Source organism: Galleria mellonella, unplaced genomic scaffold (genome assembly GCF_026898425.1).
Source record: "Galleria mellonella isolate WM207_F2 unplaced genomic scaffold, CSIRO_AGI_GalMel_v1 utg143, whole genome shotgun sequence".
Lineage (NCBI taxonomy): Eukaryota > Metazoa > Arthropoda > Insecta > Lepidoptera > Pyralidae > Galleria > Galleria mellonella.
In genome coordinates, this window is record NW_026441997.1 from 731,119 (window position 1) to 745,628 (window position 14,510).

The following is a 14,510-nucleotide window of genomic DNA, read 5'->3' on the forward strand; positions in this document are numbered from 1 at the left end:
GCCTAGTTTAGACACTAATGTGCTGGGCATAATGCTACTCTTTATATACATATAATTAACGTTGAAATATCTGTAAGCCCATGACTGTATATTTTTTATGTGCAATAAATCTTTATTATTATTATTATTATATATATATATATATATATATATATATATATATATTATTCTGCAGAGCAAAATCTTAATATACGAGTGCGTTTTTATATACGTGACCGGTTTCGATATATCATCCTCAGGCGTAAATATTTAAACCGGTCACATACATAATATAAGAAGACAACAATAAATAATCTGAGTATATATAAAAACTGTATTTGTATTAATAGGTATACTGTATATCAATGGGTACAAGTATTATAAATATCATTATATAATTAATGAAATCAATTACGTATATTTCATACTATACGTGAAATAAATTATATAATTATCAATATGATTGAATATAATCAGCAGTATGGTGTATAAAAAAAACAATTTTTATTTTCATTTCGTACAATTGCTGTCAAGGTTGAAAATTATATATTAGAAGATACTAGATAACTAATCTGTGGGCTAAATTTAAAACACTACATGATCAGATCTGATCCAGTCCCATTGAAAAATTCGTTTTCTGTAAATTAAACTCAATACCTCACTTGGGCAAAGCAACGTGCTTATCTAGATTTATCGACTTGTATGGTAGAGATCGTAGGAAAAAAATAATGCAGTTGTGTTTAATGCGTCTCGGTTTACAAATTTAAATTAGGTACCTATTAATTTTGATGTGGGAGTCGTCGTGGCGAAACAGCACAGCTTCCACGTTCCTGTTTAATATGGCCAGGCGTTAACAGCCGCACAAAGGCGACCTCGCACGGAATCAGTTCGTTTTTTTTGTCGGACTGCACCTACACATTGTTGTTTAAAAAAAGAAAAAAGAATCTTACGATACAGTTACGGCAGGTACTTATTGAGTTTTTATAGTATTGCATATAGATATTACTCATATATATCTGTATGGTTAAATGTATTTCATTTAGTAATCGAAGATTCTTGTCTTCCGTCTTTTTTTCTGGAATATAAACTTAGATATTAAGTTATAAAATAGTTGTATCCTTCTCTTAATTCAGGATGACTTCTGATATCATGTAGAATAGACTAAATATATTTTATATTAGTTAAAAAACGTTTAACTTTATGCTTACATGACATTGTTTTCGTTTGAAGAAAGAGATATAATTTTACCCCAGTTTAATTGTTTCAAAAGTCACCCAATATTAGTCGTTAAACATCATTATCATTTCTGTTATTTATTGTCCACTTTTGAACATAGGTCTTGTATCCCTGCAATACATTTGAAGTCATTTCACTAGACTGTGTTTGCCTATATGTGGTCGCTATTAGCTCTTCTTATCTATTGCCGGCACTTTGAACTATATAGTCAGTTCATAGCTTAACGATTTTTCTGCTTACCCATTAGGCTATACAGGTATAAATAAATACAAATAAAATAAATGAAGCAGGTATAATATACATAATATCTACATTAAGCGCATGAGTATTTATAGAAATGATCTTATAGGTATTTAAGTTTACATCCAAAATTAGATTATTGCGTATTCTGTCTGTATGCTGATCTGTTTCGCTTTGCATACATGTGACATAATGCGATATTATGTAGTCAACTTTATAACAATTAGAAACAAAGCATAAAACCAATGACCACTACAAATATGTATATCAACTGTAATTTATGCCTGTAGGCAATAGACTTCTACTAAATTAGGTATATAATATATCTAAGATGTATTCTATCTTTGTAATAAATTTCAATTAATTCAATCTTTTAAACGTAATAAAATAACGAGTATCCAATCATATTTATGAACTACATTTATATGAATATAATATTTGCAATACATATTAAAAATATTTTCTGTCAATTGTCTCAATACGACCTTTATCTATAAGAGGAGGCTTTTTGGCTTATTAATTATTATTTCAACCGTTAGCTGTCCACTGCTGAACATAAGTCTACGCCATTAGGGGAGTTTTGCCAATAATTGCTACGCTTGGCAGGCGGGTTGGCAACTGCGGTTAGGCTTTTAGAGATGTTTTAAGAGGGCTGCTGCCTATCCGTCTACCATTAAGTTCCTTTAGTAGTCTCTTATGACATCTACAGGAAAGGGAGTGGTCTATTCTATGTCTGGACCACACGGAAAAAGTTTCGATGATTTTTGGCTTAATAATAGTAAGTTACTCTTAAATTAAACTTACTATTATCACGCTGGCCAAACAGAGATTAAACTAATACATACTTTTCTTGCTCATCTAAACTTTAAAAATATGAATGTATAATTATTATAATTTAATAAGCATCTAATCAGATTCTTGTGTTCTGATTCTAATGTTAATCATGTTATAACATAATTAACTTTTTAGTGTAGCTATTCGGAATTCTTTTTATATATTCAAATATATTGAGATTTTTTTTAATTGACAGATAAATTCTGTCAGACCTCGGTATGAATACTCTTAATGGGCTGATAATGATTATAGTTTGTCACCGCATGGATAAGTTTATATATTTATATATATAAGTACTGGTTGGTGTAATTTTATAATTACGATTATAGCCATCGCAAAGACTAACGATAATGTCCTCTCGAATGGTGAAAGTGCATAAAATGATAAATCATCACAGTTGTTAAGAGGACAAGTTTAAGATAAGGTTATGTCGTTGAAATAACTCGGGGCTCGGTTGTATCACACGACATGATGCTAAGAGGTCATTTGTTGTACGGAACTCAACAACGGAACTAACATATAATTAATTTATTAGCTATTTATGCAAAATTAAAAATTTATTGTACGGATCCTAAAGAATAGCTCTAACATATAATTAATTTATTGGGTAAGATATAATAAGAATAAATTAAAACCAAATGTCGGGATTGATTACAAATGCAAAAAATACAGTAAGCGCAAATATTGTTTAAAAAATCCATTATAGATATTTTATTAAGTAGTAATACGATTTGACATGCACTATACTAAGTACTCTTTTACATTTTTTATAATAGTTTACTTAAGTTAATAAATAATTTAAATAAATTATAAATATAAAAAACGTAATATGCAAAAGTCTCAATTAGTTGAATGAAACTTAACATTACTTTGAAATTCATATATATCATAGAACGTTGGTTGTATTTCCCTGTTTATTTGTTTCCAGAGCAGCCAGTTTTCTTCTTTGAAATAGCAACATAAAGTTAGTGCTACAATTTCTTCAAGTTGGAAGCCACGAGGTTTAGCTGCACAAATTTGTATGACTCACACCTGGAGAAAAATCCGAAATTAATATAAGATACTTTTTATTTCAAATAAATTTTGACTTTTGTGACAGACAATTCACCACTAATGTGGCTTCTATTGTTTATACTCTTTATTTCACTGAAACATACAGTAATAATAACAATTAAAAGCAATGTAAGCAAAGGTGAACTTATCTATAAAAGGGATCTCTTCCAGTTAACCTAACACAGTAGCTAAGGTGAGAAAGGGATTATTAGTAATAGGGTCAAATAGCCTCATTACTAGCAATATACGAGGTTCCCCCTGGAAACCATCGTGGCTAATTCTAGTTGAATTCATCAGGATGGGCTAACTTTCATCCTTATCAGTCATTTATCACTGGTGCCCCGCCGATATATACCGATAACGCAGACGGGGTTACCATACTATTATCACCCATTAAAAAAACATAGTAGTATAGGAAGAAGTGACTGGGCAAGAATAGTGCAGAAATCAAAACAATAATAATAAGTATTTACAAAATATACATATTACATATTTGTTTCACTGTAAGCAAATCTATTGCAATACAATGAAATATTTCACAGCACCTACATAAAAAGATTGACATGTATATACATAATTACTTTACTTAGAGATAAGTTCTATGTAATTTATAGGGTATGAAATTCAATTTCCCCAAACAAAGTGAAGTAGGCCAATCTGATATAAAGTGGCTATTGAAAAACGAAACCGTAACAATATAATCACAGCGTCGCAAAAGGTCTCGAGCCGGACTCTCGAGGCAACTTGCGACAGCGCTACACCAGCCATATTGTATTCACAAGAAACATACGTTTGCAAAGAAATGATCAATAAATTTGAGCCGTCAATAAAGATATCGATCAAAATTACAGGGTTCCGATGATTTAACAAATATGAGTGGATCGCCTGCGTGGAGCGCGCGGGGTGGCCGCGTGGCTCTTCCATGAAATTGTAATACTACGGTCCTTAACAATAATTTAGCTGGCTCTTGAAAGTTGCACCAATTTCGTTGATTACCAACCGAATTGAGCTGTTCCATTCATTTAAACATATGAATCTCTTTATTAGTAAATGAATTTTACGATGTTATTTTGTGCTCATTGGAGTTGTAATTATTGAGAAATCATTGAAGGAAACATAATCGTGGTTAATGTTCTCCATTACCTCGTAAGTGTTAATTAAGGTAGGCCTATAAAAATATTTAAATGTTTTAATTTTAGATAATGTATGGGTATGACTTGTCATAAATCTTTCGGATAATTAATCTGATAAGTGTGAATTTGCAAAAATCTTTGAATGTTTGTTACTTAATCACGTTTTACCAACAACAAACAGAAATAAATGAAATTTGAAACATCAATATTATCTATAAAAATTAAAATTGAAACACCAATAGAATACATTTAAAATTAATATCAATATCAAAATCATAAATACAACCTATCCATGGTCCACTGTTGAAAACAGATCTCCCCTATATTTTGTCACTAAATACGATTTTCTGCCACTTGTGTCATTATATCAACATTAATATCTCTGCTCAATTCTCTGATTGCTCAGCAGCCAGATATTGACATATTTAATGACAAAATAAATATATTTTTAAAATGTTGTACAAAATTTGTAAGTTTGTAAAATAAAACTATGGCTCACTACACGTTTTGGGAAACTGTAAGTGTGGTGAGTAATTTTCAAATAAATAAATTAAAACAAAGTTTCATTCTACTTGACGCAAATGAAATATTGGTAATTAAAAATATTTATTTTAGTTTTACAAGAATACTCTTACTGAATTAAAATTTCATTTCTATTATTATAATTATTATATCAACCGTTAACTGTCCACTGCTGAACATAAACCTCTCCCTATTGGAGGATTTTACTAGTAGTTGCCGTGCTTGGCTGGCGAATTGGCAACGGCAGTTAGGTTTTGGTGATGTTTTAAGAGGGATGCTGCTGCCCATCCATTTTTTGTCACCTCTTACGAAATCCGCGGGCAACAAAAGCGTGGTATGTAGTGAAGAAAGTTAAGTGTCAAGTAGTTTTTATGGATCGAAGTTTGAAAATTGACAAATTATAATATGCCTGAAAATTTATTTGTTTTTCTTGAATATTAAAAAATATAGTTACACATAAGTACATTTTCATTATTTTTTAATATTTATTTAACGTACATGGTTACTGATATTGAAAAAGACTTTTTTTGTAAGATATTTAAGCCCGTAATTAATATATTTGACATACAAATTACTGACTTGAGACACAAATCTAAATAGATTACGCAATGCTTGCAATAATAAAGATAGGTATCTAGTGTTGAGTATATTATTATTATTAAGTAATTAAATTCATTTTCACATAACCTGCATTAACTGAGATTGTATTGATCGTATTTGTTGTTAGCACTTGGTAGAATTGAAAGTTTATGATTGTTGTCTTGTACAATATATAAATAAAACTGTGAAATAGTATCTCCAGCGTTAGTTGCTTAAATTAGATCTTACTATTTAACTATTATTTTACTATTACTTAATTTCTGTCATCTATAATTGAACGCAACCGATTATTAGATTACATTGTGTGGCTGAACTTTGTCTTTTCACCATTTTTTATTTACAACAAATTAATTTGATACTTATTTATACTGCGTTTCCTTTACAATTACAATGATAATTCGAACTGAAAACGCAATAACAATAGACATTGATGAGCGGCTAGACCTAGCGACGTGCGTTACTCCCAATGAAAAGTTGATGCAGTCTCATTAACGCCTTGCGCAAGCTCGAAAGTGGCCCTTGGGGCACTCGTTGCCAGAGACAAGCAACGCAAATTACTTTGGCACCGTTTGACGGCGGGAAATTTCATTACCACGAGCACATATCATTATTATCTCGTCGACAATCTACATATTTTACTCGGTAATAAATGTGCGGGTAGTTTCACTTTCAGACACAGGTTTTCGAAAATGACCCGACTTTATAAATATGTTGCTGTTCGCGTGAAGGGCGCGTTACAGTTTTGAGTGAATTTCTTTTTGACCTCTTGCTCCAAGGTGTTGCCCGTAATTACTTCCACCGTGACATGTAATTTTAAGTGAACAATAAATGCTGTTTACCAACTTGATGCTGGACATTCAATTAAAATTCTTAAATTATTATTGGATTAAATATCAAAGTAATTTATTGATCAATTTTGTCATTCTTCATTAAGTGGTTTATGTAATCAAGAAAGTCTATTTAGTATCATATTCTTTTATTGACAATTCTTTGACAATATAGAATGTTAGAGGACGTTTGGACTGTAATGCAGCAATTGCAGACTGTGACGGTGTCAGATCATGATCTGAGGTGGTGAGGCTCGTTAGCGACTCGACAGCATAATGACAGAGACACGCCCCTGTAATCACCGCACGTGATTTTTACTCCATATCACACGCTAAAATCATTTTGCGGATTTAATTTTTGGAGCATATCAAAGTCCTCCGTGTTTCGGAACGCCACACCGCCGCCCGTCAAGCATATCATTACCCGCCATGAACTTTACAATTATACGGTATGTACACCAAAAAACTTTTCTGACACCACCGGCCAACTGTTTTAAGTTACACCTATTTATCTCACTGCTAACGATTCCAATTGATAGGACCTTGGAAAAATTTACATTCTAATTTTTGCTTTAGAAACTTAGAAACGCAAAAATAATTGTTTTTTTTTATAACGAGGCCATTTTTAGGGATAATTTTCTCTCATTTAAACATTTTAATTTAGGTTTTTTTACTATCTCATAATTTCAGCCATTATTTGTCCACTGCTGGACATAAGCCTTCCCCATAGACTGATGAAATGATCATAGACATAAAGAAAAGTCCTGAGCCACCTGCATCCACTGACTCCCTGTAATGCATTTCAGGTCATTACTCCATACACTGCGTTTGCCCGTACGGGGTCGCCATTCAAGAGCCTTTCTTCCCCATCGGTTATCAGTTTTTCGAGCTATGTGACCAGCCCATTGCCACTTCAGCTTGCTTATCTTTCGGGCTATGTTGGTTACTTTGGTTCTTATACAGATATCTTCATTTCAGATTCTATCACCCAAAGAGACTCCGAGTATAAACTTCTCCATAGCCCGCTGAGTAACTGAGTCGGCAACTGAATTTTTTACTGCCTTATAAACAGGGCCTTATAAATAAAATAGTCTTGCAGATTATAAGCTAATTTATATTTTAGTGATTATAAGCTTGAAAATGAAGAAAATAATCTATCCTAAACCTGAATCAACAAACAATGCGATAAATACTATTAACCTACCCATCTGCAATATAGTCTGGTGGAATGCAACTGATAGTTTGTAAAAGGTTTTCGCGGGTTTTCATATAAGATCTGCATTGGCATCTTTGTTAACATTAGTATCTTTAATATATTGCTATGGAAATAATAAATTTTATCATACTCCTAACTTTATTCGTTTTTGGAAAATGGGATTTGCTTGCAGGGTACAGAGGAATAACACCTGAGTCCTTAGGAATGGCAACGCATGGGGGTATCATGAGCGAACAGTATACTCTGTTATGTCCATGGTACTGCTCATATCTATAGGCGACGGTTACCACTTTCCATCAGGTGGGCCATCAGCTTGTTTGCCATACTCTGCGAAACTCTATGCAAGTAGGCATAAAATAATTAGTAGGTGAGCTGATACTACTTGAGATTCGTAATATATCTCACTATTTTATTTATTTATTTTTATAACCATACAAGTTGTAAGAAAACACGAAAGTGTGTACTGTATTTTTCTACTCTCGAGTTTCGTTATTACTTTCGTCAAATAATCATTTAATTTTTTTTAAAAACAAACCGTATTGCGTATTTATTGACTCTAAAATAACGTGTTTTATTTAGTAGAAAATACATATAAATTGAGGTATATTGACTAAAACAAACACGTATAATCTGTACGTATCCAATTATAATAGATAATAATTATATAGATGTGTGATGGGTGAAACATATTTTTTTTAAAATCACCTAAAATAATTTTGACTTTAAGGGTTGTAATCCCCATTTTCCAAAAACGAATAAAGTTAGGAGTTTGATAATTAGTCAAAAATTATTTTTTATAAACTATCAATATATATAAAGGCGCCAATTTCAACAAAGGCGCCAGTGCAGATTTATACAGAAACCTGGCGAAACCCTTTCAACAGCGTGACTAAATCTATGTATATAAATACAGTACTTAGAAATATTACTATTTGACTTGGCACATTTTCCCCAAAGAGCTTACCTGACTATAATTATAGGTTATATATCTTTGTGTCTTTTCCTCCTTTTTAAATTTTCTTACGATTAAAAATTTATAAATAGGCGATAGCGATAAAAGAAAAAAATATGCATGCATTTAAATGTCCTATCCTGATACCGATATCAGATAGGCAGCGATGGCGCGCGGCGGCGGCTGGCTCCCAGAAACCAGCGCAGCTGTCGTAGCCGGCTTGCCGCGTGAACAGTTACGAGATGCTGTCAGTAATTATTCCACGTCACCGAAAAATTAACGCAAGGATACGATAAACTTATTGTGATAAAAATATCGCCAGATAAAATAACCCGAGCGAAATGGGACGTCAACGCGAAGGTTGATGCTCTGTCGCTGAAGGCACTGAGAAATACTTGGTTGATGATTGTGTAACCTGTACTTATTTACTGTAAATCGATTATGCTTTTCCAACTTCAAGATCGCGTGACGTGCTTTAATTATAAAGAGGTGTCGATTCGAAAATCTGTCTACAGAAAACTTACTACAAATCACAGTTATTAAACCAATTTGCTCTTTCCAGTTCTTTATTCTTAATTTTGCGGTTCCATGTCAAAAAGAGAAATACCTGTGTTGTTATTACGTTTTATGTAAACGATGGCTTCCCTGATTGTGTCAACATTATTTTAAGCAGTTCTTTATGTGTCATGTAAAATAAATCAGATAATTATAGTTTTAAGAAGATAAAGGGACTTTATAAGAAGATATTTCTTGAAACTAAATCATTACATTATATCATATAAAATCTGGTACTCCATGATAATGATGGTATAATTATATTAACTGTCACCACTTTAGACTTATCTAAAATTTATAAAAACTTTCCTGATATGGATGGCACAGTTTGACGTCGATAAGCTCATATACATGTTGGATTCTACATGCTCGGCAAATAAATAATTATATTCGATATACTGAAAAGTATAAATATTATTATATTGCTATTTCCTGTCTCTTGGTTATGGTGATTTCTGTCTTAAGAACAGTTTATTAAGTTATTGCCGTTTAGCCGTGAATACATCTGCGTAACTAAAATAAAATATAGTATGTGTATACTAAATTTAATTAGTTAAGTCGTTAAGGCGCTAAGAGAAATAAATAAACAAACTTACTTTCAAGTGTGTAAAAGATAATGCAAACATCGCGTTATCCTTAGTAAATTCTAGCATTTCTAATGAAGAAAATAATTAAGTAGTATTTTTAGTAATCACCTGTTGTATTTACCACATTGTATATCTTTGATAATCTGCTTTATAGATTAACAAACTAAAGGGACGCGTCGCGATCGTTGCGCAGGAAAGGCACGACGCGGCGCGGACGCTATCGTCCGTTTTATCTCACGCCCTGTTACCACGTTTCTCACCTCCAGACGCCACCTCCACAAAGCTCGTCCGCCTCGATGCTTTATCACTGGCAATCGTACTACTCATCTATTAACCGTACCTTACCCAGTGAACCCAATGTCGATGGCCCACTTCGACTCATTCCTCTTAAAACGCGTTTGACGGCTATGAGCGAACTCTGTGTCTACTGAACAAACAATAGGCAAATTTAAATCTTTTAGAATGTTTTTAGTTTATTAATGCACATAGTTTTAATATGTTTAACCAATAAAAAAGTAATGAAAATGTATGGAAAAGTAATGGAAATGAAATTAATTCAGGTTGACTGGAAGAGATTGCTTAGCAATGAGGCCGCATTTTGTATCATTTCTCATTAGAATTAAATGTATTTCCTATTTTGCAAATGGTGCAATAAAGTGTAAAATAAATATATAATTTCATATTTTAATAAAACATTAAGAAATATTGTATAACTTTCAATTTATTGACGAGAATAAAAACTTTTATTAAAAATATTTTAAAAGTGAATTCTCGCCAATAAGCTGCCTATTTACATAATAGTAATGGGTTCTTCTTGTCACATATTTTACGCTATTTCAAAATACTTAGCTATGATATTTTTTTTAATCGTCAATCGAATAGTTTGAAATTCGTCTGTATTTTTTTTTTATTATATATATCTTCACCAAATTTTTAATTTTTTTGATAATTAATTTTATAATTAATAGTGTATTTCCTAATGATAATGTTAATATTGAAGTCACTTTTTTTCTTTGTAGAGACATAATTTTACACTCCAATCTCAAAAGATGATATATATAATACATAAATATACATATAAAGAGAAATCTTTATAATATTAGTATAGATAAAATGAAAATGAAATGAATTACATTAACATAGCCACATGGACTTACGACTATGTATGGCACTTACCTTTGGCAGCTATTTGATTACCTTATAAAATATGTAAACATTAAATAGTATTTTAAAAACAAGAATAGTGAGATTACATAAATATTATTGTAGTTAAGAAAATAATCAATATTAATATCGTCACTACAGTTTCATTTAGCAAAGCCCGTAGGCCTAGCATATTTTTATACAATATTGAATATCGTTTAAAAATTATTACAACAACCTATATTACTTATATTTTATTACAAACTGAAATTTATATTCCAACCTATTGCAAATGTGATAGTTTGTAATGATGGATGAATTGACGGAGAGATGTTTGTTACTATTTGACGCAAAAGCTACTAAACAGATATGAAATAAATTTGGTACACTGGTAGGTTATATCCTAAGTTAACACATAGAATACTTTATGTATTTACAGGTTCACACAGGTGAAGCCACAGTATACTGCTAGTAAAAAATAAAACTTTACTGTAAAGAATTGGATATACGGAGCTTATAAAGAAATTGTGTAATAAAATCAGCTAATGTTTTCCAAAAAAAAACATTCATTTAAGGTTTCGATGGTACATAAAATTGCAAAACACGAGGTGTCATTAAGTATCAAAATTTTAATAGATAAAAATATTTCATACAGGTATTAAAATCTTAGTCATTGGGAATCTGGCATTTGATTTATAGTGCCTATCTAGGCTGATCACTCAAGCAGTAATATCTAGATTGACGGAATGCTTTATTAGTTTAATCCTAATTCAATATCGCTTTTTATACGTCTAGTGCAACTACCTCCTGTCTGACAACCTAAATTTATCACAGACATAAATACTTTCACCGGACTAATTGTTTATAATGCAACTTAGCCGCTAGATATCATAATGTCAACGTGTCTGCCTACATTAATGCATTAGTAGTAAGGTTATGATATTTGCATGTGATCAAGGAATATACTTGCATTCAATTCGACATTCAAATTATTTTAAATACTTCCTTTTTTGTTTTACTATTGGTTGTGCCCATGTCTTTGTTGACGCAGAGTTTTTAAGTCACGTTAGTTTGGATGGACTGATGGTCAGAATAAGCTACTAATTTCTTTTTGGGAAAATTACAGGTTATACCACAAAAAAGGATGTGTTTTTTCGTTTTATACTTCACATTAGAAGTAGTTCAATAATTTTCAGCTACGTATGATGTAACTCTCAAGTCTACGAAATATAATATCAAATTGTTTTAACCCACACCCACCAGAGAAAGATATTCTATAAAAGTTTTCTGTACACATGCGGAGAAATTAAGAGATACGGATATAAAAAAGGACAAGCTAGTGGTGACACCCTCGCCAATTCGATTATAATACCTCGTTTGTTACTTAATTCATCCGCAAAGATTGAATTCTATAAATCAGCGCAGACTATTTATTCTAATTGTATAGAAAAGTTCTTTAATACTGAAATATACACAGCAATATACAGCTTTGTAGCTATACTTAATATTTCAGTTTTAACGATTTGTAAAGTATGAGAGGTATGCCGTCGTACCAGTACCTACTGCTCATGTCTATAGACCCATGATGCTGTTCATATTTATAAATGACGGTTACCACTTTCCGTAGCCATAAACATTTTAAATTTCATAAATAAGCTCACAAATATCGCGACACACAAACCAAGTAATGTAACGAAATCCAAAATCGATTTTAGATATGCAGACACGACATCAATTATGCAAATATATAATAAGTATAGTTTAATGCAATGCATTATTGATTAGCAAATCTATAGTTTATTTTTACATTCAGCGAATTTTACGTTCATGAATATTAATTTACATTTTTTTGTTAGTGCCTATATTTTATATTATTCATGTTTGTTACCACAGAATTAATACATCCCACGCTGTACAAATAAGGAAATTGTCTTATATGTAACTGTGCACATAAAGTGCTTATGTTATATGAATGTAGGAGTTTCATCACCTGTAGATTATTTTGAAATTACCTATTTGCAAGTAGGTATTATATTTATACTAATTTAGCACTTTTATACTGAGAATATTTAGCTACACATCAGAATAAGTAATTATATAATATTTACATTATATTTTTCCAAACTATTTCTTGATAAAATTAGTACAGAAGTAATATGCATCTCTTTTAATGAAAATTATTTGCAAATTTGGTTCAAAGCTGGCAAAAAAATATTGTCATTATGGTCATTCTCAATATCTACATATAATTACGAGCAAATAGGTATCTAAATTCAAAATTTATAATAATCATTTCATTTAACTTTGTAATTTATAATGGCGTTTTAACAAAAATTTGGTGGGCCTGGCATGCATCAAAGTCTGCCATACCTAATGAAAATTACATGGTAATAGTCGTTGTTATTGGTTTACATCGACAGGTAACCAGTGACAAATAAGTAGGTAATAATGAAATCAGGTGTATTCATCCATTATAACGAATTTACTAAAATTTAATTACAATTTTTTTCCAGAGAAACGGTATGGAAGTCGACGTAACAGACATTAACAATGAGTCTACTAGTTTCTATTACTAACAGTCCTCTTCCCTATTTAACATAATTTTAGTTGCGGCTAGGATGACTTTAACAGGTTAGTCCACAATACGTCTTGTTTTATCTATTAGGTAAATATAGGTGTTAAAAAAAATTAAAAAAAAACACTTTTTTTTTTTAAATAAACTTCGATTTAAGCCTTCTTAATAGTAAATTTTTACTATTTTACCATCCATTAGTAACGTATTTTGAGTCAAGAAAAATGGGCAAAAAACTCAGCTGTTGCCTTTGTCTGTTGTTAGTGCGGTTGCTAACCCGCCTGCCAAACGTGGTAATTACTGGCAAAGCCCCCAAAGAGGAAAAAGTCTATGTTCAGCAGTAGACAATAAACAGCTGATATGATGATGGTAATATACAATACAATATGGTCGTAATATAGGTACTGGTATAAATAATTTATGTTAGTATTGAAACCACAAATTTTTATATATTTGTGGTACACAAATATCCTATTGCCTTTTTCTACATCTCTTAACGATATATACTATTTATAACGATGCGACGTGTCTATATTATACATGCATATACGCTTTACTACACAATTTTTCAAGTGCACGTGCGTTTTTCAAGGCACTTTCTTCCACGCACAACCACTCTTTGGAATCAACTTCCAGCAGCAGTTTTTCCGAACTAATACTACATCATAACCTTCAACAAATATTCCTTTTTAAACGGCGGACAGCACACCTGCAATGCCGTTGATGTTGTGGGTGATCATGGGCGGCGGTAGTCACTTACCATCAGGTGACCTGCATGCTCGTTTGCCCCTGTGTTATAAAAAAAAAATTATTTTAATAAATCGATGGTACGTAGTTAGAAAGATTTATTATTTTTTTATCAAAATGTACATACAGCCTTACATGTAGACTAAAATTTTATTTACGTATAAATGAAACGATTCCTAAAATTTAATTCACAAGTTCATCAGCGTGGACTTAATGTAAATTATATGTAAAAAATCAACCTCGAATGGGGACTTAATCTTGTTATTATGATTGAAGCGTATCTAAGTCGCTCGAATTGATATTCAAAACAGTTT